The sequence below is a fragment of the Triturus cristatus genome, chromosome 12, assembly GCF_964204655.1.
Source record: "Triturus cristatus chromosome 12, aTriCri1.1, whole genome shotgun sequence".
NCBI classification, from domain to species: Eukaryota; Metazoa; Chordata; class Amphibia; order Caudata; family Salamandridae; genus Triturus; species Triturus cristatus.
Genome location: NC_140595.1, coordinates 726,043,505 through 726,070,110, shown reverse-complemented (window position 1 = coordinate 726,070,110; position 26,606 = coordinate 726,043,505). Strand labels below are relative to the sequence as shown.

Below are 26,606 nucleotides of genomic sequence, written 5' to 3'. Positions count from 1 at the left end.
TTCCTGAGCTTCCGAAGCCACGTGGTTCCTGCCTCTTGTTGTCAGACTTGAATTGGAAAAGGAACCATTTTAACAAGCCTTTACCACTCACACACGGCGGAAGTTTATACTTTAATTCAGTGAGCTAAGAAAAGCGTGTTGTGGGTCCCCTACAAGCCATGGTGCTTGCTTCATCATGATTTGGCACCAGTCATTAGCCGCAGCTCTGCTAATGAGCCACTGAGGTCAGTTTCAATAATTACTCAAAAACATAACCATGCAGCCCACCCCTCAACTGTGTATTTATCTTGCTTTTCTGCTGTTCGTGTGATTAGCTGGGAGGAGCTCACGGCGACATCCTCCCTATAAAAGTGTAGATGGATCACTCTCTAACTCTTTCTTGCTTCACATACAAATGGCTTGAAAGGTGCAGGGAAGATGCAGGTCTAATAGACAGAATAGAAGGTCTGTTCCAGGTGGGTTTCTCTGCATTGGTGTCCCATCACAGGTCCGCAAGTGTAATGTGTGATCTTTGACTCCTGGCATTTCACAAGCAGGCGGCCAGGAAACGGTTTCAGCCTATCAACTACTGAGGAGACGCAGCCTCTGAATGAGGAATGAGGAAGCAATGAATACCTCCAGCCTATCACAGGAACAGCCCTGAGTGTTCCGAATTATAAATTCTCCATGTCACTGATTGTCGTTGAGCCCAAGTAGCTCGCCGTGATCGTATAGTGGTTAGTACTCTGCGTTGTGGCCGCAGCAACCTCGGTTCGAATCCGAGTCACGGCATAGTGGTTGGCAATTTCATGGCAGTTGGGTGTTAATTTTACAGAATTAGCAAATGTACCAGTAGTTTTTGTAAAATGTCTATTAAAAACAGATCCTTTCAAATATTTAAACCATCTAACAACAAATGATTTAAACTCGCATGATTATAAGCTGTAGCTATAATGTATTTACTTACATAAATTATCGTTCTTGAACCTATTGGGGGTGGAGGGGGAGCGGAGCTCACCCCCCAGGTGCAGTTGAGTGACCTGTGTTGTGGCTCTCTAGAGGGAAGGCACAAATTTTGCTGTCACCCAGCCCAATCCAGACGTGTATTGGGGCCAGGTTTCAGGCAAATAGAACAGTAAGTGCAGAGAAATGTTCACTCTCTAAAAGTGGCATTTCTAAAATAGTAAAGTTAAATCCAACCTCACCAGTAAGTAGGATTTTCAATAAATAAATAAAGCTACTCCTCTCCGATATGGAATTACCAAATAAAAAGTATAGGGGAATACCCAGAGCTAACCTATGAGAGGGGTAGATCTCACAGTAGTGAAAAATGAAATAGACTGTTTGGTACTTACAGGACATGCGAACCACCAAAGTACATATCTTATTTTTTACTTACATAGCATCATGCACCTAGGACTACCTAGGGCCTACCTTAGGGGTAAATTATATGTAATAAAAGGGGAGTTTAAGGCTTGGCAAGTAGGCTGGGACTTCCCTGGGAGACCCCTGAGTCTATGCCCAGAACCATAACTCTGCCAGTCGAGTAATTACCTAAAAGCCGATAACTCACTTTTCTTCCATAGGCTAACATTGAGTGGTTTCACTTGGAAATTCTTCTAAGTGGTGTGGAGTTTTGGAACTTTAAAATATTCATCTAAAATCAGCCAAACAACGAATTCTGATTTACTCACCCGTTATCAGGAGAGACCTCAGTGCTGCATCTTGGAGCTCAGTACTGACCCTGAAAAGTAATTTTAACCGTACTTACCAGTAACTCGAATTTCCTTCCATGGGATATCATTGCCTGCTTTTTGCTAAAAATTTTCTAAGTGTCGATTTTTGAAACTTACAAATATTCTATAAAAAATCATACCAACTGTGAAAACGTAATTGTTTACCTGTTTTAGATAGATGTCCCAGTACTGAGCCTAGGAGCCCAGCACTGGATTACAAGAGTAACGAGAACGTACTTTACCCGTAACTTGAATTTTCTTCCATAGGAAACCATTGACTGTTTTTCTGTGAAATTTCTTCTAAGTGTCGATTTTGCAAACATTTAAATATTCCTTAAAAATCGCCTGTATAACTTAAACGCAGTTTCTCAACTGCTTACAGGTGGTACAGTAGTGCTGGATCTAGGATCCAACACTGACCTACAAAAAGTAACCATAACCCCACTTACCTGCTAAGTGAATTTCCTTCCATAGGATAACATTGGTAATTTGATCAGCAAAAGTTTCTAAGTGTCAACTTTTAAAATAGCAAAATATTGCTTAAACATCACAACAGTAACTAAAACGAATTTACTCACTTGTTTCCAAGAACTGTCCCAGGACTGAATCTAGGATCCAGTCCTGGATTTAGAAAAGTAATCCTGAAAGTAATTAATTGCATATAACTTAAAATTCCCATTGAGCTCAATGTATTATTGTGATTCAAATTGTGTTGCCTATTGCAATAAACTGTAACTATTACCTGCAAAAGTCAATTGCCTATTGCAAAGTATTTAACTAAAGCATCTCATTCTGAGAAAGTATATTTTGATACCTATTGTTGGTTCTAAAATAAAACAACAATATCTTTTTTATGCAAACCAATGGCCTAGAGTTCAGTTCTTGAGTGTGTGAGACCATTTGCTGACTGAGTGTGTACAACAAATGTTTTACACTGTACTCTGATACTGCCTTACTGCTCGGCAAGCTACCACTTTAGAGAGTAAGGTTATATCTAACTTTAGCCTCTGCCAAACCTCTGGGGACTGGGGACTCTGTGCACACTGTACCTATTTGGGAACAGTATATACAGAGCCACTTTCTCACAGTAGTGATAAAGTGATTAGAGTCCTAAGGCCAACATAAAGATACAGCAAAACGTGAGGTGAAAAGCAAAAAGGTTGCTGGTAGGCCACCTTAAGGATGCCAGGTCTAACAAAAATGAACTAAGATTAACATGAGTAAAACATCAGGTTTCTCTACTGCATTTGGTGAGACAAGTGGGCCTTCTTTTATCTTCCATTCAAGCAATCTTTGACAGACCCCTTTATTATAGAGCTTTTCAAGGATTAAAGATAAGGCACTTACAAAGGAGTCCCAAATACTCAGAGATGGTTGACTTCTGTAATATGGGTCGTAGACTAAAAGCAGCGCAAAAACAGAGTGCAACAGGGTCCAAAAAATTGAGTGCCACAAGAGAGTTTGAATGCAAGCGTATCCTTTTACAGATGCAGAGATATACTCATGCAATTTTTGTTTTTAGGACAGAACGTGCATGATGAAAAAAGCATTGTTTTTAAAAAGCGCATTGCAGAATATCAGTACTTTGATGTGGGAAAAGTTCAAAACTTTCAAACAAAATATTTGCATACAGCATACAGTAAGTTGTTGTGGCCGAGTGGTTAAGGTGATGGACTAGAAATCCATTGGGGTATCCCCGCGCAGGTTCTAATCCTGCCAACAACGAGAATCTTTTTATTATCGGCTACAATTTCAGAAGTTAACCTTTAGTATTTCTTCCTTTTCAGTTTTATGAATAGGTGGCTTATTTTTGTGTCACTATTGCCTCTCCACATATTTGTTATCGCTACCTCTTTCATGTCTTTGCTACACCTCATTCCTACTTTAGCACTGGTGTAAACGCTTCAAATTATTATACCGTTGCTCTCTCATTCATACCTGCGCATGCACTTGAAAGTTACTTTACCAATAAAAGACGCAAAGAGAGAAATAGAACAAAAGTGCTGGCTGGATTGGCAAACACACTTCATAAAACTGCATTTTCTTTTTTATTCTCCCCCGTGTTACATGCTTAACCTCTCCATGTGTAATTTCTCTTAACCTGCTGTCCCAGGAAGAGAATTTCATCTACAGGCTCTTTCTGTGTTTTTTTCCCTAGTCTGTCTTTCCCATTTCTTAGCTGTGTAACTGTTCCTTTACGCGCTCTATTTAAACGCCATCAATCTCATTTGAGCTCCTTGCTCCCGCTTCTGTTTTCTCCACCTCTCATACTGCCAGTTCTCTCTTTCTCTGTGGTTGGTGGCTACTTTCCTGAGCTTCCGAAGCCACGTGGTTCCTGCTTCTTATTGTCAGACTTGAATTGGAAAAGGAACCATATTAACAAGCCTTTACCACTCACACACGGCGGAAGTTTATACTTTAATTCAGTGAGCTAAGAAAAGCGTGTTGTGGGTCCCCTACGAGCCATGGTGCTTGCTTCATCATGATTTGGCACCAGTCATTAGCCGCAGCTCTGCTAATGAGCCACTGAGGTCAGTTTCAATAATTACTCAAAAACATAACCATGCAGCCCACCCCTCAACTGTGTATTTATCTTGCTTTTCTGCTGTTCGTGTGATTAGCTGGGAGGAGCTCACGGCGACATCCTCCCTATAAAAGTGTAGATGGATCACTCTCTAACTCTTTCTTGCTTCACATACAAATGGCTTGAAAGGTGCAGGGAAGATGCAGGTCTAATAGACAGAATAGAAGGTCTGTTCCAGGTGGGTTTCTCTGCATTGGTGTCCCATCACAGGTCCACAAGTGTAATGTGTGATCTTTGACTCCTGGCATTTCACAAGCAGGCGGCCAGGAAACGGTTTCAGCCTATCAACTACTGAGGAGACGCAGCCTCTGAATGAGGAATGAGGAAGCAATGAATACATCCAGCCTATCACAGGAACAGCCCTGAGTGTTCCGAATTATAAATTCTCCATGTCACTGATTGTCGTTGAGCCCAAGTAGCTCGCCGTGATCGTATAGTGGTTAGTACTCTGCGTTGTGGCCGCAGCAACCTCGGTTCGAATCCGAGTCACGGCATAGTGGTTGGCAATGTCATGGCAGTTGGGTGTTAATTTTACAGAATTAGCAAATGTACCAGTAGTTTTTGTAAAATGTCTATTAAAAACAGATCCTTTCAAATATTTAAACCATCTAACAACAAATGATTTAAACTCGCATGATTATAAGCTGTAGCTATAATGTATTTACTTACATAAATTATCGTTCTTGAACCTATTGGGGGTGGAGGGGGAGCGGAGCTCACCCCCCAGGTGCAGTTGAGTGACCTGTGTTGTGGCTCTCTAGAGGGAAGGCACAAATTTTGCTGTCACCCAGCCCAATCCAGACGTGTATTGGGGCCAGGTTTCAGGCAAATAGAACAGTAAGTGCAGAGAAATGTTCACTCTCTAAAAGTGGCATTTCTAAAATAGTAAAGTTAAATCCAACCTCACCAGTAAGTAGGATTTTCAATAAATAAATAAAGCTACTCCTCTCCGATATCGAATTACCAAATAAAAAGTATAGGGGAATACCCAGAGCTAACCTATGAGAGGGGTAGATCTCACAGTAGTGAAAAATGAAATAGACTGTTTGGTACTTACAGGACATGCGAACCACCAAAGTACATATCTTATTTTTTACTTACATAGCATCATGCACCTAGGACTACCTAGGGCCTACCTTAGGGGTAAATTATATGTAATAAAAGGGGAGTTTAAGGCTTGGCAAGTAGGCTGGGACTTCCCTGGGAGACCCCTGAGTCTATGCCCAGAACCATAACTCTGCCAGTCGAGTAATTACCTAAAAGCCGATAACTCACTTTTCTTCCATAGGCTAACATTGAGTGGTTTCACTTGGAAATTCTTCTAAGTGGTGTGGAGTTTTGGAACTTTAAAATATTCATCTAAAATCAGCCAAACAACGAATTCTGATTTACTCACCCGTTATCAGGAGAGACCTCAGTGCTGCATCTTGGAGCTCAGTACTGACCCTGAAAAGTAATTTTAACCGTACTTACCAGTAACTCGAATTTCCTTCCATGGGATATCATTGCCTGCTTTTTGCTCAAAATTTTCTAAGTGTCGATTTTTGAAACTTACAAATATTCTATAAAAAATCATACCAACTGTGAAAACGTAATTGTTTACCTGTTTTAGATAGATGTCCCAGTACTGAGCCTAGGAGCCCAGCACTGGATTACAAGAGTAACGAGAACGTACTTTACCCGTAACTTGAATTTTCTTCCATAGGAAACCATTGACTGTTTTTCTGTGAAATTTCTTCTAAGTGTCGATTTTGCAAACATTTAAATATTCCTTAAAAATCGCCTGTATAACTTAAACGCAGTTTCTCAACTGCTTACAGGTGGTACAGTAGTGCTGGATCTAGGATCCAACACTGACCTAGAAAAAGTAACCATAACCCCACTTACCTGCTAAGTGAATTTCCTTCCATAGGATAACATTGGTAATTTGATCAGCAAAAGTTTCTAAGTGTCAACTTTTAAAATAGCAAAATATTGCTTAAACATCACAACAGTAACTAAAACGAATTTACTCACTTGTTTCCAAGAACTGTCCCAGGACTGAATCTAGGATCCAGTCCTGGATTTAGAAAAGTAATCCTGAAAGTAATTAATTGCATATAACTTAAAATTCCCATTGAGCTCAATGTATTATTGTGATTCAAATTGTGTTGCCTATTGCAATAAACTGTAACTATTACCTGCAAAAGTCAATTGCCTATTGCAAAGTATTTAACTAAAGCATCTCATTCTGAGAAAGTATATTTTGATACCTATTGTTGGTTCTAAAATAAAACAACAATATCTTTTTTATGCAAACCAATGGCCTAGAGTTCAGTTCTTGAGTGTGTGAGACCATTTGCTGACTGAGTGTGTACAACAAATGTTTTACACTGTACTCTGATACTGCCTTACTGCTCGGCAAGCTACCACTTTAGAGAGTAAGGTTATATCTAACTTTAGCCTCTGCCAAACCTCTGGGGACTGGGGACTCTGTGCACACTGTACCTATTTGTGAACAGTATATACAGAGCCACTTTCTCACAGTAGTGATAAAGTGATTAGAGTCCTAAGGCCAACATAAAGATACAGCAAAACGTGAGGTGAAAAGCAAAAAGGTTGCTGGTAGGCCACCTTAAGGATGCCAGGTCGAACAAAAATGAACTAAGATTAACATGAGTAAAACATCAGGTTTCTCTACTGCATTTGATGAGACAAGTGGGCCTTCTTTTATCTTCCATTCAAGCAATCTTTGACAGACCCCTTTATTATAGAGCTTTTCAAGGATTAAAGATAAGGCACTTACAAAGGAGTCCCAAATACTCAGAGATGGTTGACTTCTGTAATATGGGTCGTAGACTAAAAGCAGCGCAAAAACAGAGTGCAACAGGGTCCAAAAAATTGAGTGCCACAAGAGAGTTTGAATGCAAGCGTATCCTTTTACAGATGCAGAGATATACTCATGCAATTTTTGTTTTTAGGACAGAACGTGCACGATGAAAAAAGCATTGTTTTTAAAAAGCGCATTGCAGAATATCAGTACTTTGATGTGGGAAAAGTTCAAAACTTTCAAACAAAATATTTGCATGCAGCATACAGTAAGTTGTTGTGGCCGAGTGGTTAAGGTGATGGACTAGAAATCCATTGGGGTATCCCCGCGCAGGTTCTAATCCTGCCAACAACGAGAATCTTTTTATTATCGGCTACAATTTCAGAAGTTAACCTTTAGTATTTCTTCCATTTCAGTTTTATGAATAGGTGGCTTATTTTTGTGTCACTATTGCCTCTCCACATATTTGTTATCGCTACCTCTTTCATGTCTTTGCTACACCTCATTCCTACTTTAGCACTGGTGTAAACGCTTCAAATTATTATACCGTTGCTCTCTCATTCATACCTGCGCATGCACTTGAAAGTTACTTTACCAATAAAAGACGCAAAGAGAGAAATAGAACAAAAGTGCTGGCTGGATTGGCAAACACACTTCATAAAACTGCATTTTCTTTTTTATTCTCCCCCGTGTTACATGCTTAACCTCTCCATGTGTAATTTCTCTTAACCTGCTGTCCCAGGAAGAGAATTTCATCTACAGGCTCTTTCTGTGTTTTTTTCCCTAGTCTGTCTTTCCCATTTCTTAGCTGTGTAACTGTTCCTTTACGCGCTCTATTTAAACGCCATCAATCTCATTTGAGCTCCTTGCTCCCGCTTCTGTTTTCTCCACCTCTCATACTGCCAGTTCTCTCTTTCTCTGTGGTTGGTGGCTACTTTCCTGAGCTTCCGAAGCCACGTGGTTCCTGCCTCTTATTGTCAGACTTGAATTGGAAAAGGAACCATATTAACAAGCCTTTACCACTCACACACGGCGGAAGTTTATACTTTAATTCAGTGAGCTAAGAAAAGCGTGTTGTGGGTCCCCTACGAGCCATGGTGCTTGCTTCATCATGATTTGGCACCAGTCATTAGCCGCAGCTCTGCTAATGAGCCACTGAGGTCAGTTTCAATAATTACTCAAAAACATAACCATGCAGCCCACCCCTCAACTGTGTATTTATCTTGCTTTTCTGCTGTTCATGTGATTAGCTGGGAGGAGCTCACGGCGACATCCTCCCTATAAAAGTGTAGATGGATCACTCTCTAACTCTTTCTTGCTTCACATACAAATGGCTTGAAAGGTGCAGGGAAGATGCAGGTCTAATAGACAGAATAGAAGGTCTGTTCCAGGTGGGTTTCTCTGCATTGGTGTCCCATCACAGGTCCACAAGTGTAATGTGTGATCTTTGACTCCTGGCATTTCACAAGCAGGCGGCCAGGAAACGGTTTCAGCCTATCAACTACTGAGGAGACGCAGCCTCTGAATGAGGAATGAGGAAGCAATGAATACATCCAGCCTATCACAGGAACAGCCCTGAGTGTTCCGAATTATAAATTCTCCATGTCACTGATTGTCGTTGAGCCCAAGTAGCTCGCCGTGATCGTATAGTGGTTAGTACTCTGCGTTGTGGCCGCAGCAACCTCGGTTCGAATCCGAGTCACGGCATAGTGGTTGGCAATGTCATGGCAGTTGGGTGTTAATTTTACAGAATTAGCAAATGTACCAGTAGTTTTTGTAAAATGTCTATTAAAAACAGATCCTTTCAAATATTTAAACCATCTAACAACAAATGATTTAAACTCGCATGATTATAAGCTGTAGCTATAATGTATTTACTTACATAAATTATCGTTCTTGAACCTATTGGGGGTGGAGGGGGAGCGGAGCTCACCCCCCAGGTGCAGTTGAGTGACCTGTGTTGTGGCTCTCTAGAGGGAAGGCACAAATTTTGCTGTCACCCAGCCCAATCCAGACGTGTATTGGGGCCAGGTTTCAGGCAAATAGAACAGTAAGTGCAGAGAAATGTTCACTCTCTAAAAGTGGCATTTCTAAAATAGTAAAGTTAAATCCAACCTCACCAGTAAGTAGGATTTTCAATAAATAAATAAAGCTACTCCTCTCCGATATGGAATTACCAAATAAAAAGTATAGGGGAATACCCAGAGCTAACCTATGAGAGGGGTAGATCTCACAGTAGTGAAAAATGAAATAGACTGTTTGGTACTTACAGGACATGCGAACCACCAAAGTACATATCTTATTTTTTACTTACATAGCATCATGCACCTAGGACTACCTAGGGCCTACCTTAGGGGTAAATTATATGTAATAAAAGGGGAGTTTAAGGCTTGGCAAGTAGGCTGGGACTTCCCTGGGAGACCCCTGAGTCTATGCCCAGAACCATAACTCTGCCAGTCGAGTAATTACCTAAAAGCCGATAACTCACTTTTCTTCCATAGGCTAACATTGAGTGGTTTCACTTGGAAATTCTTCTAAGTGGTGTGGAGTTTTGGAACTTTAAAATATTCATCTAAAATAAGCCAAACAACGAATTCTGATTTACTCACCCGTTATCAGGAGAGACCTCAGTGCTGCATCTTGGAGCTCAGTACTGACCCTGAAAAGTAATTTTAACCGTACTTACCAGTAACTCGAATTTCCTTCCATGGGATATCATTGCCTGCTTTTTGCTCAAAATTTTCTAAGTGTCGATTTTTGAAACTTACAAATATTCTATAAAAAATCATACCAACTGTGAAAACGTAATTGTTTACCTGTTTTAGATAGATGTCCCAGTACTGAGCCTAGGAGCCCAGCACTGGATTACAAGAGTAACGAGAACGTACTTTACCCGTAACTTGAATTTTCTTCCATAGGAAACCATTGACTGTTTTTCTGTGAAATTTCTTCTAAGTGTCGATTTTGCAAACATTTAAATATTCCTTAAAAATCGCCTGTATAACTTAAACGCAGTTTCTCAACTGCTTACAGGTGGTACAGTAGTGCTGGATCTAGGATCCAACACTGACCTAGAAAAAGTAACCATAACCCCACTTACCTGCTAAGTGAATTTCCTTCCATAGGATAACATTGGTAATTTGATCAGCAAAAGTTTCTAAGTGTCAACTTTTAAAATAGCAAAATATTGCTTAAACATCACAACAGTAACTAAAACGAATGTACTCACTTGTTTCCAAGAACTGTCCCAGGACTGAATCTAGGATCCAGTCCTGGATTTAGAAAAGTAATCCTGAAAGTAATTAATTGCATATAACTTAAAATTCCCATTGAGCTCAATGTATTATTGTGATTCAAATTGTGTTGCCTATTGCAATAAACTGTAACTATTACCTGCAAAAGTCAATTGCCTATTGCAAAGTATTTTACTAAAGCATCTCATTCTGAGAAAGTATATTTTGATACCTATTGTTGGTTCTAAAATAAAACAACAATATCTTTTTTATGCAAACCAATGGCCTAGAGTTCAGTTCTTGAGTGTGTGAGACCATTTGCTGACTGAGTGTGTACAACAAATGTTTTACACTGTACTCTGATACTGCCTTACTGCTCGGCAAGCTACCACTTTAGAGAGTAAGGTTATATCTAACTTTAGCCTCTGCCAAACCTCTGGGGACTGGGGACTCTGTGCACACTGTACCTATTTGGGAACAGTATATACAGAGCCACTTTCTCACAGTAGTGATAAAGTGATTAGAGTCCTAAGGCCAACATAAAGATTCAGCAAAACGTGAGGTGAAAAGCAAAAAGGTTGCTGGTAGGCCACCTTAAGGATGCCAGGTCTAACAAAAATGAACTAAGGATAACATGAGTAAAACATCAGGTTTCTCTACTGCATTTGGTGAGACAAGTGGGCCTTATTTTATCTTCCATTCAAGCAATCTTTGACAGACCCCTTTATTATAGAGCTTTTCAAGGATTAAAGATAAGGCACTTACAAAGGAGTCCCAAATACTCAGAGATGGTTGACTTCTGTAATATGGGTCGTAGACTAAAAGCAGCGCAAAAACAGAGTGCAACAGGGTCCAAAAAATTGAGTGCCACAAGAGAGTTTGAATGCAAGCGTATCCTTTTACAGATCCAGAGATATACTCATGCAATTTTTGTTTTTAGGACAGAACGTGCATGATGAAAAAAACATTGTTTTTAAAAAGCGCATTGTAGAATATCAGTACTTTGATGTGGGAAAACTTCAAAACTTTCAAACAAAATATTTGCATGCAGCTTACAGTAAGTTGTTGTGGCCGAGTGGTTTAGGCGATGGACTAGAAATCCATTGGGTTATCCCCGCGCAGGTTCGAATCCTGCCAACAACGAGAATCTTTTTATTATCGGCTACAATTTCAGAAGTTAACCTTTAGTATTTCTTCCATTTCAGTTTTATGAATAGGTGGCTTATTTTTGTGTCACTATTGCCTCTCCACATATTTGTTATCGCTACCTCTTTCATGTCTTTGCTACACCTCATTCCTACTTTAGCACTGGTGTAAACGCTTCAAATTATTATACCGTTGCTCTCTCATTCATACCTGCGCATGCACTTGAAAGTTACTTTACCAATAAAAGACGCAAAGAGAGAAATAGAACAAAAGTGCTGGCTGGATTGGCAAACACACTTCATAAAACTGCATTTTCTTTTTTATTCTCCCCCGTGTTACATGCTTAACCTCTCCATGTGTAATTTCTCTTAACCTGCTGTCCCAGGAAGAGAATTTCATCTACAGGCTCTTTCTGTGTTTTTTTCCCTAGTCTGTCTTTCCCATTTCTTAGCTGTGTAACTGTTCCTTTACGCGCTCTATTTAAACGCCATCAATCTCATTTGAGCTCCTTGCTCCCGCTTCTGTTTTCTCCACCTCTCATACTGCCAGTTCTCTCTTTCTCTGTGGTTGGTGGCTACTTTCCTGAGCTTCCGAAGCCACGTGGTTCCTGCCTCTTGTTGTCAGACTTGAATTGGAAAAGGAACCATATTAACAAGCCTTTACCACTCACACACGGCGGAAGTTTATACTTTAATTCAGTGAGCTAAGAAAAGCGTGTTGTGGGTCCCCTACGAGCCATGGTGCTTGCTTCATCATGATTTGGCACCAGTCATTAGCCGCAGCTCTGCTAATGAGCCACTGAGGTCAGTTTCAATAATTACTCAAAAACATAACCATGCAGCCCACCCCTCAACTGTGTATTTATCTTGCTTTTCTGCTGTTCGTGTGATTAGCTGGGAGGAGCTCACGGCGACATCCTCCCTATAAAAGTGTAGATGGATCACTCTCTAACTCTTTCTTGCTTCACATACAAATGGCTTGAAAGGTGCAGGGAAGATGCAGGTCTAATAGACAGAATAGAAGGTCTGTTCCAGGTGGGTTTCTCTGCATTGGTGTCCCATCACAGGTCCGCAAGTGTAATGTGTGATCTTTGACTCCTGGCATTTCACAAGCAGGCGGCCAGGAAACGGTTTCAGCCTATCAACTACTGAGGAGACGCAGCCTCTGAATGAGGAATGAGGAAGCAATGAATACATCCAGCCTATCACAGGAACAGCCCTGAGTGTTCCGAATTATAAATTCTCCATGTCACTGTTTGTCGTTGAGCCCAAGTAGCTCGCCGTGATCGTATAGTGGTTAGTACTCTGCGTTGTGGCTGCAGCAACCTCGGTTTGAATCCGAGTCACGGCATTGTGGTTGGCAATGTCATGGCAGTTGGGTGTTAATTTTACAGAATTAGCAAATGTACCAGTAGTTTTTGTAAAATGTCTATTAAAAACAGATCCTTTCAAATATTTAAACCATCTAACAACAAATGATTTAAACTCGCATGATTATAAGCTGTAGCTATAATGTATTTACTTACATAAATTATTGTTCTTGAACCTATTGGGGGTGGAGGGGGAGCGGAGCTCACCCCCCAGGTGCAGTTGAGTGACCTGTGTTGTGGCTCTCTAGAGGGAAGGCACAAATTTTGCTGTCACCCAGCCCAATCCAGACGTGTATTGGGGCAAGGTTTCAGGCAAATAGAGCAGTACGTGCAGAGAAATGTTCACTCTCTTAAAGTGGCATTTCTAAAATAGTAAAGTTAAATCCAACCTCACCAGTAAGTAGGATTTTCAATAAATAAATAAAGCTACTCCTCTCCGATATGGAATTACCAAATAAAAAGTATAGGGGAATACCCAGAGCTAACCTATGAGAGGGGTAGACCTCACAGTAGTGAAAAATGAAATAGACTGTTTGGTACTTACAGGACATGCGAACCACCAAAGTACATATCTTATTTTTTAGTTACATAGCATCATGCACCTAGGACTACCTAGGGCCTACCTTAGGGGTAAATTATATGTACTAAAAGGGGAGTTTAAGGCTTGGCAAGTAGGCTGGGACTCCCCTGGGAGACCCCTGAGTCTATGCCCAGAACCATAACTCTGCCAGTCGAGTACTTACCTAAAAGCCGATAACTCACTTTTCTTCCATAGGCTAACATTGAGTGGTTTCACTTGGAAATTCTTCTAAGTGGTGTGGAGTTTTGGAACTTTAAAATATTCATCTAAAATCAGCCGAACAACGAATTCTGATTTACTCACCCGTTATCAGGAGAGACCTCAGTGCTGCATCTTGGAGCTCAGTACTGACCCTGAAAAGTAATTTTAACCGTACTTACCAGTAACTCGAATTTCCTTCCATGGGATATCATTGCCTGCTTTTTGCTCAAAATTTTCTAAGTGTCGATTTTTGAAACTTACAAATATTCTTTAAAAATCATACCAACTGTGAAAACGTAATTGTTTACCTGTTTTAGATAGATGTCCCAGTACTGAGCCTAGGAGCCCAGCACTGGATTACAAAAGTAACGAGAACGTACTTTACCCGTAACTTGAATTTTCTTCCATAGGAAACCATTGACTGTTTTTCTGTGAAATTTCTTCTAAGTGTCGATTTTGAAAACATTTAAATATTCCTTAAAAATCGCCTGTATAACTTAAACGCAGTTTCTCAACTGCTTACAGGTGGTACAGTAGTGCTGGATCTAGGATCCAACACTGACCTAGAAAAAGTAACCATAACCCCACTTACCTGCTAAGTGAATTTCCTTCCATAGGATAACATTGGTAATTTGATCAGCAAAAGTTTCTAAGTGTCAACTTTTAAAATAGCAAAATATTGCTTAAACATCACAACAGTAACTAAAACGAATTTACTCACTTGTTTCCAAGAACTGTCCCAGGACTGAATCTAGGATCCAGTCCTGGATTTAGAAAAGTAATCCTGAAAGTAATTAATTGCATATAACTTAAAATTCCCATTGAGCTCAATGTATTATTGTGATTCAAATTGTGTTGCCTATTGCAATAAACTGTAACTATTACCTGCAAAAGTCAATTGCCTATTGCAAAGTATTTTACTAAAGCATCTCATTCTGAGAAAGTATATTTTGATACCTATTGTTGGTTCTAAAATAAAACAACAATATCTTTTTTATGCAAACCAATGGCCTAGAGTTCAGTTCTTGAGTGTGTGAGACCATTTGCTGACTGAGTGTGTACAACAAATGTTTTACACTGTACTCTGATACTGCCTTACTGCTCGGCAAGCTACCACTTTAGAGAGTAAGGTTATATCTAACTTTAGCCTCTGCCAAACCTCTGGGGACTGGGGACTCTGTGCACACTGTACCTATTTGGGAACAGTATATACAGAGCCACTTTCTCAGAGTAGTGATAAAGTGATTAGAGTCCTAAGGCCAACATAAAGATTCAGCAAAACGTGAGGTGAAAAGCAAAAAGGTTGCTGGTAGGCCACCTTAAGGATGCCAGGTCTAACAAAAATGAACTAAGATTAACATGAGTAAAACATCAGGTTTCTCTACTGCATTTGGTGAGACAAGTGGGCCTTCTTTTATCTTCCATTCAAGCAATCTTTGACAGACCCCTTTATTATAGAGCTTTTCAAGGATTAAAGATAAGGCACTTACAAAGGAGTCCCAAATACTCAGAGATGGTTGACTTCTGTAATATGGGTCGTAGACTAAAAGCAGCGCAAAAACAGAGTGCAACAGGGTCCAAAAAATTGAGTGCCACAAGAGAGTTTGAATGCAAGCGTATCCTTTTACAGATGCAGAGATATACTCATGCAATTTTTGTTTTTAGGACAGAACGTGCATGATGAAAAAAGCATTGTTTTTAAAAAGCGCATTGCAGAATATCAGTACTTTGATGTGGGAAAAGTTCAAAACTTTCAAACAAAATATTTGCATGCAGCATACAGTAAGTTGTTGTGGCCGAGTGGTTAAGGTGATGGACTAGAAATCCATTGGGGTATCCCCGCGCAGGTTCTAATCCTGCCAACAACGAGAATCTTTTTATTATCGGCTACAATTTCAGAAGTTAACCTTTAGTATTTCTTCCTTTTCAGTTTTATGAATAGGTGGCTTATTTTTGTGTCACTATTGCCTCTCCACATATTTGTTATCGCTACCTCTTTCATGTCTTTGCTACACCTCATTCCTACTTTAGCACTGGTGTAAACGCTTCAAATTATTATACCGTTGCTCTCTCATTCATACCTGCGCATGCACTTGAAAGTTACTTTACCAATAAAAGACGCAAAGAGAGAAATAGAACAAAAGTGCTGGCTGGATTGGCAAACACACTTCATAAAACTGCATTTTCTTTTTTATTCTCCCCCGTGTTACATGCTTAACCTCTCCATGTGTAATTTCTCTTAACCTGCTGTCCCAGGAAGAGAATTTCATCTACAGGCTCTTTCTGTGTTTTTTTCCCTAGTCTGTCTTTCCCATTTCTTAGCTGTGTAACTGTTCCTTTACGCGCTCTATTTAAACGCCATCAATCTCATTTGAGCTCCTTGCTCCCGCTTCTGTTTTCTCCACCTCTCATACTGCCAGTTCTCTCTTTCTCTGTGGTTGGTGGCTACTTTCCTGAGCTTCCGAAGCCACGTGGTTCCTGCCTCTTATTGTCAGACTTGAATTGGAAAAGGAACCATATTAACAAGCCTTTACCACTCACACACGGCGGAAGTTTATACTTTAATTCAGTGAGCTAAGAAAAGCGTGTTGTGGGTCCCCTACGAGCCATGGTGCTTGCTTCATCATGATTTGGCACCAGTCATTAGCCGCAGCTCTGCTAATGAGCCACTGAGGTCAGTTTCAATAATTACTCAAAAACATAACCATGCAGCCCACCCCTCAACTGTGTATTTATCTTGCTTTTCTGCTGTTCGTGTGATTAGCTGGGAGGAGCTCACGGCGACATCCTCCCTATAAAAGTGTAGATGGATCACTCTCTAACTCTTTCTTGCTTCACATACAAATGGCTTGAAAGGTGCAGGGAAGATGCAGGTCTAATAGACAGAATAGAAGGTCTGTTCCAGGTGGGTTTCTCTGCATTGGTGTCCCATCACAGGTCCACAAGTGTAATGTGTGATCTTTGACTCCTGGCATTTCACAAGCAGGCGGCCAGGAAACGGTTTCAGCCTATCAACTACTGAGGAGACGCAGCCTCTGAATGAGGAATGAGGAAGCAATGAATACATCCAGCCTATCACAGGAACAGCCCTGAGTGTTCCGAATTATAAATTCTCCATGTCACTGATTGTCGTTGAGCCCAAGTAGCTCGCCGTGATCGTATAGTGGTTAGTACTCTGCGTTGTGGCCGCAGCAACCTCGGTTCGAATCCGAGTCACGGCATAGTGGTTGGCAATGTCATGGCAGTTGGGTGTTAATTTTACAGAATTAGCAAATGTACCAGTAGTTTTTGTAAAATGTCTATTAAAAACAGATCCTTTCAAATATTTAAACCATCTAACAACAAATGATTTAAACTCGCATGATTATAAGCTGTAGCTATAATGTATTTACTTACATAAATTATCGTTCTTGAACCTATTGGGGGTGGAGGGGGAGCGGAGCTCACCCCCCAGGTGCAGTTGAGTGACCTGTGTTGTGGCTCTCTAGAGGGAAGGCACAAATTTTGCTGTCACCCAGCCCAATCCAGACGTGTATTGGGGCCAGGTTTCAGGCAAATAGAACAGTAAGTGCAGAGAAATGTTCACTCTCTAAAAGTGGCATTTCTAAAATAGTAAAGTTAAATCCAACCTCACCAGTAAGTAGGATTTTCAATAAATAAATAAAGCTACTCCTCTCCGATATGGAATTACCAAATAAAAAGTATAGGGGAATACCCAGAGCTAACCTATGAGAGGGGTAGATCTCACAGTAGTGAAAAATGAAATAGACTGTTTGGTACTTACAGGACATGCGAACCACCAAAGTACATATCTTATTTTTTACTTACATAGCATCATGCACCTAGGACTACCTAGGGCCTACCTTAGGGGTAAATTATATGTAATAAAAGGGGAGTTTAAGGCTTGGCAAGTAGGCTGGGACTTCCCTGGGAGACCCCTGAGTCTATGCCCAGAACCATAACTCTGCCAGTCGAGTAATTACCTAAAAGCCGATAACTCACTTTTCTTCCATAGGCTAACATTGAGTGGTTTCACTTGGAAATTCTTCTAAGTGGTGTGGAGTTTTGGAACTTTAAAATATTCATCTAAAATCAGCCAAACAACGAATTCTGATTTACTCACCCGTTATCAGGAGAGACCTCAGTGCTGCATCTTGGAGCTCAGTACTGACCCTGAAAAGTAATTTTAACCGTACTTACCAGTAACTCGAATTTCCTTCCATGGGATATCATTGCCTGCTTTTTGCTCAAAATTTTCTAAGTGTCGATTTTTGAAACTTACAAATATTCTATAAAAAATCATACCAACTGTGAAAACGTAATTGTTTACCTGTTTTAGATAGATGTCCCAGTACTGAGCCTAGGAGCCCAGCACTGGATTACAAGAGTAACGAGAACGTACTTTACCCGTAACTTGAATTTTCTTCCATAGGAAACCATTGACTGTTTTTCTGTGAAATTTCTTCTAAGTGTCGATTTTGCAAACATTTAAATATTCCTTAAAAATCGCCTGTATAACTTAAACGCAGTTTCTCAACTGCTTACAGGTGGTACAGTAGTGCTGGATCTAGGATCCAACACTGACCTAGAAAAAGTAACCATAACCCCACTTACCTGCTAAGTGAATTTCCTTCCATAGGATAACATTGGTAATTTGATCAGCAAAAGTTTCTAAGTGTCAACTTTTAAAATAGCAAAATATTGCTTAAACATCACAACAGTAACTAAAACGAATTTACTCACTTGTTTCCAAGAACTGTCCCAGGACTGAATCTAGGATCCAGTCCTGGATTTAGAAAAGTAATCCTGAAAGTAATTAATTGCATATAACTTAAAATTCCCATTGAGCTCAATGTATTATTGTGATTCAAATTGTGTTGCCTATTGCAATAAACTGTAACTATTACCTGCAAAAGTCAATTGCCTATTGCAAAGTATTTAACTAAAGCATCTCATTCTGAGAAAGTATATTTTGATACCTATTGTTGGTTCTAAAATAAAACAACAATATCTTTTTTATGCAAACCAATGGCCTAGAGTTCAGTTCTTGAGTGTGTGAGACCATTTGCTGACTGAGTGTGTACAACAAATGTTTTACACTGTACTCTGATACTGCCTTACTGCTCGGCAAGCTACCACTTTAGAGAGTAAGGTTATATCTAACTTTAGCCTCTGCCAAACCTCTGGGGACTGGGGACTCTGTGCACACTGTACCTATTTGGGAACAGTATATACAGAGCCACTTTCTCACAGTAGTGATAAAGTGATTAGAGTCCTAAGGCCAACATAAAGATACAGCAAAACGTGAGGTGAAAAGCAAAAAGGTTGCTGGTAGGCCACCTTAAGGATGCCAGGTCTAACAAAAATGAATTAAGATTAACATGAGTAAAACATCAGGTTTCTCTACTGCATTTGGTGAGACAAGTGGGCCTTCTTTTATCTTCCATTCAAGCAATCTTTGACAGACCCCTTTATTATAGAGCTTTTCAAGGATTAAAGATAAGGCACTTACAAAGGAGTCCCAAATACTCAGAGATGGTTGACTTCTGTAATATGGGTCGTAGACTAAAAGCAGCGCAAAAACAGAGTGCAACAGGGTCCAAAAAATTGAGTGCCACAAGAGAGTTTGAATGCAAGCGTATCCTTTTACAGATGCAGAGATATACTCATGCAATTTTTGTTTTTAGGACAGAACGTGCATGATGAAAAAAGCATTGTTTTTAAAAAGCGCATTGCAGAATATCAGTACTTTGATGTGGGAAAAGTTCAAAACTTTCAAACAAAATATTTGCATGCAGCATACAGTAAGTTGTTGTGGCCGAGTGGTTAAGGTGATGGACTAGAAATCCATTGGGGTATCCCCGCGCAGGTTCTAATCCTGCCAACAACGAGAATCTTTTTATTATCGGCTACAATTTCAGAAGTTAACCTTTAGTATTTCTTCCATTTCAGTTTTATGAATAGGTGGCTTATTTTTGTGTCACTATTGCCTCTCCACATATTTGTTATCGCTACCTCTTTCATGTCTTTGCTACACCTCATTCCTACTTTAGCACTGGTGTAAACGCTTCAAATTATTATACCGTTGCTCTCTCATTCATACCTGCGCATGCACTTGAAAGTTACTTTACCAATAAAAGACGCAAAGAGAGAAATAGAACAAAAGTGCTGGCTGGATTGGCAAACACACTTCATAAAACTGCATTTTCTGTTTTTATTCTCCCCCGTGTTACATGCTTAACCTCTCCATGTGTAATTTCTCTTAACCTGCTGTCCCAGGAAGAGAATTTCATCTACAGGCTCTTTCTGTGTTTTTTTCCCTAGTCTGTCTTTCCCATTTCTTAGCTGTGTAACTGTTCCTTTACGCGCTCTATTTAAACGCCATCAATCTCATTTGAGCTCCTTGCTCCCGCTTCTGTTTTCTCCACCTCTCATACTGCCAGTTCTCTCTTTCTCTGTGGTTGGTGGCTACTTTCCTGAGCTTCCGAAGCCACGTGGTTCCTGCCTCTTATTGTCAGACTTGAATTGGAAAAGGAACCATATTAACAAGCCTTTACCACTCACACACGGCGGAAGTTTATACTTTAATTCAGTGAGCTAAGAAAAGCGTGTTGTGGGTCCCCTACGAGCCATGGTGCTTGCTTCATCATGATTTGGCACCAGTCATTAGCCGCAGCTCTGCTAATGAGCCACTGAGGTCAGTTTCAATAATTACTCAAAAACATAACCATGCAGCCCACCCCTCAACTGTGTATTTATCTTGCTTTTCTGCTGTTCGTGTGATTAGCTTGGAGGAGCTCACGGCGACATCCTCCCTATAAAAGTGTAGATGGATCACTCTCTAACTCTTTCTTGCTTCACATACAAATGGCTTGAAAGGTGCAGGGAAGATGCAGGTCTAATAGACAGAATAGAAGGTCTGTTCCAGGTGGGTTTCTCTGCATTGGTGTCCCATCACAGGTCCACAAGTGTAATGTGTGATCTTTGACTCCTGGCATTTCACAAGCAGGCGGCCAGGAAACGGTTTCAGCCTATCAACTACTGAGGAGACGCAGCCTCTGAATGAGGAATGAGGAAGCAATGAATACATCCAGCCTATCACAGGAACAGCCCTGAGTGTTCCGAATTATAAATTCTCCATGTCACTGATTGTCGTTGAGCCCAAGTAGCTCGCCGTGATCGTATAGTGGTTAGTACTCTGCGTTGTGGCCGCAGCAACCTCGGTTCGAATCCGAGTCACGGCATAGTGGTTGGCAATGTCATGGCAGTTGGGTGTTAATTTTACAGAATTAGCAAATGTACCAGTAGTTTTTGTAAAATGTCTATTAAAAACAGATCCTTTCAAATATTTAAACCATCTAACAACAAATGATTTAAACTCGCATGATTATAAGCTGTAGCTATAATGTATTTACTTACATAAATTATCGTTCTTGAACCTATTGGGGGTGGAGGGGGAGCGGAGCTCACCCCCCAGGTGCAGTTGAGTGACCTGTGTTGTGGCTCTCTAGAGGGAAGGCACAAATTTTGCTGTCACCCAGCCCAATCCAGACGTGTATTGGGGCCAGGTTTCAGGCAAATAGAACAGTAAGTGCAGAGAAATGTTCACTCTCTAAAAGTGGCATTTCTAAAATAGTAAAGTTAAATCCAACCTCACCAGTAAGTAGGATTTTCAATAAATAAATAAAGCTACTCCTCTCCGATATGGAATTACCAAATAAAAAGTATAGGGGAATACCCAGAGCTAACCTATGAGAGGGGTAGATCTCACAGTAGTGAAAAATGAAATAGACTGTTTGGTACTTACAGGACATGCGAACCACCAAAGTACATATCTTATTTTTTACTTACATAGCATCATGCACCTAGGACTACCTAGGGCCTACCTTAGGGGTAAATTATATGTAATAAAAGGGGAGTTTAAGGCTTGGCAAGTAGGCTGGGACTTCCCTGGGAGACCCCTGAGTCTATGCCCAGAACCATAACTCTGCCAGTCGAGTAATTACCTAAAAGCCGATAACTCACTTTTCTTCCATAGGCTAACATTGAGTGGTTTCACTTGGAAATTCTTCTAAGTGGTGTGGAGTTTTGGAACTTTAAAATATTCATCTAAAATCAGCCAAACAACGAATTCTGATTTACTCACCCGTTATCAGGAGAGACCTCAGTGCTGCATCTTGGAGCTCAGTACTGACCCTGAAAAGTAATTTTAACCGTACTTACCAGTAACTCGAATTTCCTTCCATGGGATATCATTGCCTGCTTTTTGCTCAAAATTTTCTAAGTGTCGATTTTTGAAACTTTCAAATATTCTATAAAAAATCATACCAACTGTGAAAACGTAATTGTTTACCTGTTTTAGATAGATGTCCCAGTACTGAGCCTAGGAGCCCAGCACTGGATTACAAGAGTAACGAGAACGTACTTTACCCGTAACTTGAATTTTCTTCCATAGGAAACCATTGACTGTTTTTCTGTGAAATTTCTTCTAAGTGTCGATTTTGCAAACATTTAAATATTCCTTAAAAATCGCCTGTATAACTTAAACGCAGTTTCTCAACTGCTTACAGGTGGTACAGTAGTGCTGGATCTAGGATCCAACACTGACCTAGAAAAAGTAACCATAACCCCACTTACCTGCTAAGTGAATTTCCTTCCATAGGATAACATTGGTAATTTGATCAGCAAAAGTTTCTAAGTGTCAACTTTTAAAATAGCAAAATATTGCTTAAACATCACAACAGTAACTAAAACGAATGTACTCACTTGTTTCCAAGAACTGTCCCAGGACTGAATCTAGGATCCAGTCCTGGATTTAGAAAAGTAATCCTGAAAGTAATTAATTGCATATAACTTAAAATTCCCATTGAGCTCAATGTATTATTGTGATTCAAATTGTGTTGCCTATTGCAATAAACTGTAACTATTACCTGCAAAAGTCAATTGCCTATTGCAAAGTATTTTACTAAAGCATCTCATTCTGAGAAAGTATATTTTGATACCTATTGTTAGTTCTAAAATAAAACAACAATATCTTTTTTATGCAAACCAATGGCCTAGAGTTCAGTTCTTGAGTGTGTGAGACCATTTGCTGACTGAGTGTGTACAACAAATGTTTTACACTGTACTCTGATACTGCCTTACTGCTCGGCAAGCTACCACTTTAGAGAGTAAGGTTATATCTAACTTTAGCCTCTGCCAAACCTCTGGGGACTGGGGACTCTGTGCACACTGTACCTATTTGGGAACAGTATATACAGAGCCACTTTCTCACAGTAGTGATAAAGTGATTAGAGTCCTAAGGCCAACATAAAGATTCAGCAAAACGTGAGGTGAAAAGCAAAAAGGTTGCTGGTAGGCCACCTTAAGGATGCCAGGTCTAACAAAAATGAACTAAGGATAACATGAGTAAAACATCAGGTTTCTCTACTGCATTTGGTGAGACAAGTGGGCCTTATTTTATCTTCCATTCAAGCAATCTTTGACAGACCCCTTTATTATAGAGCTTTTCAAGGATTAAATATAAGGCACTTACAAAGGAGTCCCAAATACTCAGAGATGGTTGACTTCTGTAATATGGGTCGTAGACTAAAAGCAGCGCAAAAACAGAGTGCAACAGGGTCCAAAAAATTGAGTGCCACAAGAGAGTTTGAATGCAAGCGTATCCTTTTACAGATCCAGAGATATACTCATGCAATTTTTGTTTTTAGGACAGAACGTGCATGATGAAAAAAACATTGTTTTTAAAAAGCGCATTGTAGAATATCAGTACTTTGATGTGGGAAAACTTCAAAACTTTCAAACAAAATATTTGCATGCAGCTTACAGTAAGTTGTTGTGGCCGAGTGGTTTAGGCGATGGACTAGAAATCCATTGGGGTATCCCCGCGCAGGTTCGAATCCTGCCAACAACGAGAATCTTTTTATTATCGGCTACAATTTCAGAAGTTAACCTTTAGTATTTCTTCCATTTCAGTTTTATGAATAGGTGGCTTATTTTTGTGTCACTATTGCCTCTCCACATATTTGTTATCGCTACCTCTTTCATGTCTTTGCTACACCTCATTCCTACTTTAGCACTGGTGTAAACGCTTCAAATTATTATACCGTTGCTCTCTCATTCATACCTGCGCATGCACTTGAAAGTTACTTTACCAATAAAAGACGCAAAGAGAGAAATAGAACAAAAGTGCTGGCTGGATTGGCAAACACACTTCATAAAACTGCATTTTCTTTTTTATTCTCCCCCGTGTTACATGCTTAACCTCTCCATGTGTAATTTCTCTTAACCTGCTGTCCCAGGAAGAGAATTTCATCTACAGGCTCTTTCTGTGTTTTTTTCCCTAGTCTGTCTTTCCCATTTCTTAGCTGTGTAACTGTTCCTTTACGCGCTCTATTTAAACGCCATCAATCTCATTTGAGCTCCTTGCTCCCGCTTCTGTTTTCTCCACCTCTCATACTGCCAGTTCTCTCTTTCTCTGTGGTTGGTGGCTACTTTCCTGAGCTTCCGAAGCCACGTGGTTCCTGCCTCTTGTTGTCAGACTTGAATTGGAAAAGGAACCATATTAACAAGCCTTTACCACTCACACACGGCGGAAGTTTATACTTTAATTCAGTGAGCTAAGAAAAGCGTGTTGTGGGTCCCCTACGAGCCATGGTGCTTGCTTCATCATGATTTGGCACCAGTCATTAGCCGCAGCTCTGCTAATGAGCCACTGAGGTCAGTTTCAATAATTACTCAAAAACATAACCATGCAGCCCACCCCTCAACTGTGTATTTATCTTGCTTTTCTGCTGTTCGTGTGATTAGCTGGGAGGAGCTCACGGCGACATCCTCCCTATAAAAGTGTAGATGGATCACTCTCTAACTCTTTCTTGCTTCACATACAAATGGCTTGAAAGGTGCAGGGAAGATGCAGGTCTAATAGACAGAATAGAAGGTCTGTTCCAGGTGGGTTTCTCTGCATTGGTGTCCCATCACAGGTCCGCAAGTGTAATGTGTGATCTTTGACTCCTGGCATTTCACAAGCAGGCGGCCAGGAAACGGTTTCAGCCTATCAACTACTGAGGAGACGCAGCCTCTGAATGAGGAATGAGAAAGCAATGAATACATCCAGCCTATCACAGGAACAGCCCTGAGTGTTCCGAATTATAAATTCTCCATGTCACTGTTTGTCGTTGAGCCCAAGTAGCTCGCCGTGATCGTATAGTGGTTAGTACTCTGCGTTGTGGCTGCAGCAACCTCGGTTTGAATCCGAGTCACGGCATTGTGGTTGGCAATGTCATGGCAGTTGGGTGTTAATTTTACAGAATTAGCAAATGTACCAGTAGTTTTTGTAAAATGTCTATTAAAAACAGATCCTTTCAAATATTTAAACCATCTAACAACAAATGATTTAAACTCGCATGATTATAAGCTGTAGCTATAATGTATTTACTTACATAAATTATTGTTCTTGAACCTATTGGGGGTGGAGGGGGAGCGGAGCTCACCCCCCAGGTGCAGTTGAGTGACCTGTGTTGTGGCTCTCTAGAGGGAAGGCACAAATTTTGCTGTCACCCAGCCCAATCCAGACGTGTATTGGGGCAAGGTTTCAGGCAAATAGAGCAGTACGTGCAGAGAAATGTTCACTCTCTTAAAGTGGCATTTCTAAAATAGTAAAGTTAAATCCAACCTCACCAGTAAGTAGGATTTTCAATAAATAAATAAAGCTACTCCTCTCCGATATGGAATTACCAAATAAAAAGTATAGGGGAATACCCAGAGCTAACCTATGAGAGGGGTAGACCTCACAGTAGTGAAAAATGAAATAGACTGTTTGGTACTTACAGGACATGCGAACCACCAAAGTACATATCTTATTTTTTACTTACATAGCATCATGCACCTAGGACTACCTAGGGCCTACCTTAGGGGTAAATTATATGTACTAAAAGGGGAGTTTAAGGCTTGGCAAGTAGGCTGGGACTCCCCTGGGAGACCCCTGAGTCTATGCCCAGAACCATAACTCTGCCAGTCGAGTACTTACCTAAAAGCCGATAACTCACTTTTCTTCCATAGGCTAACATTGAGTGGTTTCACTTGGAAATTCTTCTAAGTGGTGTGGAGTTTTGGAACTTTAAAATATTCATCTAAAATCAGCCGAACAACGAATTCTGATTTACTCACCCGTTATCAGGAGAGACCTCAGTGCTGCATCTTGGAGCTCAGTACTGACCCTGAAAAGTAATTTTAACCGTACTTACCAGTAACTCGAATTTCCTTCCATGGGATATCATTGCCTGCTTTTTGCTCAAAATTTTCTAAGTGTCGATTTTTGAAACTTACAAATATTCTTTAAAAATCATACCAACTGTGAAAACGTAATTGTTTACCTGTTTTAGATAGATGTCCCAGTACTGAGCCTAGGAGCCCAGCACTGGATTACAAAAGTAACGAGAACGTACTTTACCCGTAACTTGAATTTTCTTCCATAGGAATCCATTGACTGTTTTTCTGTGAAATTTCTTCTAAGTGTCGATTTTGGAAACATTTAAATATTCCTTAAAAATCGCCTGTATAACTTAAACGCAGTTTCTCAACTGCTTACAGGTGGTACAGTAGTGCTGGATCTAGGATCCAACACTGACCTAGAAAAAGTAACCATAACCCCACTTACCTGCTAAGTGAATTTCCTTCCATAGGATAACATTGGTAATTTGATCAGCAAAAGTTTCTAAGTGTCAACTTTTAAAATAGCAAAATATTGCTTAAACATCACAACAGTAACTAAAACGAATTTACTCACTTGTTTCCAAGAACTGTCCCAGGACTGAATCTAGGATCCAGTCCTGGATTTAGAAAAGTAATCCTGAAAGTAATTAATTGCATATAACTTAAAATTCCCATTGAGCTCAATGTATTATTGTGATTCAAATTGTGTTGCCTATTGCAATAAACTGTAACTATTACCTGCAAAAGTCAATTGCC

The 26,606-nt window shown here is 40.2% G+C and overlaps 11 non-coding genes across 11 annotated transcripts; all 11 read left to right on the top strand.

Annotated features, from left to right (window-relative positions):
- The first annotated feature begins 699 nt into the window (after positions 1 to 699).
- Positions 700 to 771, top strand: TRNAH-GUG (transfer RNA histidin (anticodon GUG)). Its single transcript has one exon. It is a non-coding gene; the product is annotated as a tRNA-His (tRNA).
- Positions 772 to 3,358: 2,587 nt separating this feature from the next.
- TRNAS-AGA (transfer RNA serine (anticodon AGA)) lies at positions 3,359 to 3,440 on the top strand. The gene has a single exon. It is a non-coding gene; the product is annotated as a tRNA-Ser (tRNA).
- Positions 3,441 to 4,721: 1,281 nt separating this feature from the next.
- TRNAH-GUG (transfer RNA histidin (anticodon GUG)) lies at positions 4,722 to 4,793 on the top strand. Its single transcript has one exon. It is a non-coding gene; the product is annotated as a tRNA-His (tRNA).
- Positions 4,794 to 7,380: 2,587 nt separating this feature from the next.
- TRNAS-AGA (transfer RNA serine (anticodon AGA)) lies at positions 7,381 to 7,462 on the top strand. Its single transcript has one exon. It is a non-coding gene; the product is annotated as a tRNA-Ser (tRNA).
- A 1,281-nt stretch (positions 7,463 to 8,743) lies between these two features.
- TRNAH-GUG (transfer RNA histidin (anticodon GUG)) lies at positions 8,744 to 8,815 on the top strand. Its single transcript has one exon. It is a non-coding gene; the product is annotated as a tRNA-His (tRNA).
- Positions 8,816 to 11,402: 2,587 nt separating this feature from the next.
- Positions 11,403 to 11,484, top strand: TRNAS-AGA (transfer RNA serine (anticodon AGA)). The gene has a single exon. It is a non-coding gene; the product is annotated as a tRNA-Ser (tRNA).
- Positions 11,485 to 15,423: 3,939 nt separating this feature from the next.
- Positions 15,424 to 15,505, top strand: TRNAS-AGA (transfer RNA serine (anticodon AGA)). Its single transcript has one exon. It is a non-coding gene; the product is annotated as a tRNA-Ser (tRNA).
- A 1,281-nt stretch (positions 15,506 to 16,786) lies between these two features.
- Positions 16,787 to 16,858, top strand: TRNAH-GUG (transfer RNA histidin (anticodon GUG)). The gene has a single exon. It is a non-coding gene; the product is annotated as a tRNA-His (tRNA).
- Positions 16,859 to 19,445: 2,587 nt separating this feature from the next.
- TRNAS-AGA (transfer RNA serine (anticodon AGA)) lies at positions 19,446 to 19,527 on the top strand. Its single transcript has one exon. It is a non-coding gene; the product is annotated as a tRNA-Ser (tRNA).
- Positions 19,528 to 20,809: 1,282 nt separating this feature from the next.
- Positions 20,810 to 20,881, top strand: TRNAH-GUG (transfer RNA histidin (anticodon GUG)). The gene has a single exon. It is a non-coding gene; the product is annotated as a tRNA-His (tRNA).
- Positions 20,882 to 23,468: 2,587 nt separating this feature from the next.
- On the top strand, positions 23,469 to 23,550 carry TRNAS-AGA (transfer RNA serine (anticodon AGA)). Its single transcript has one exon. It is a non-coding gene; the product is annotated as a tRNA-Ser (tRNA).
- The last annotated feature ends 3,056 nt before the right edge of the window (positions 23,551 to 26,606 follow it).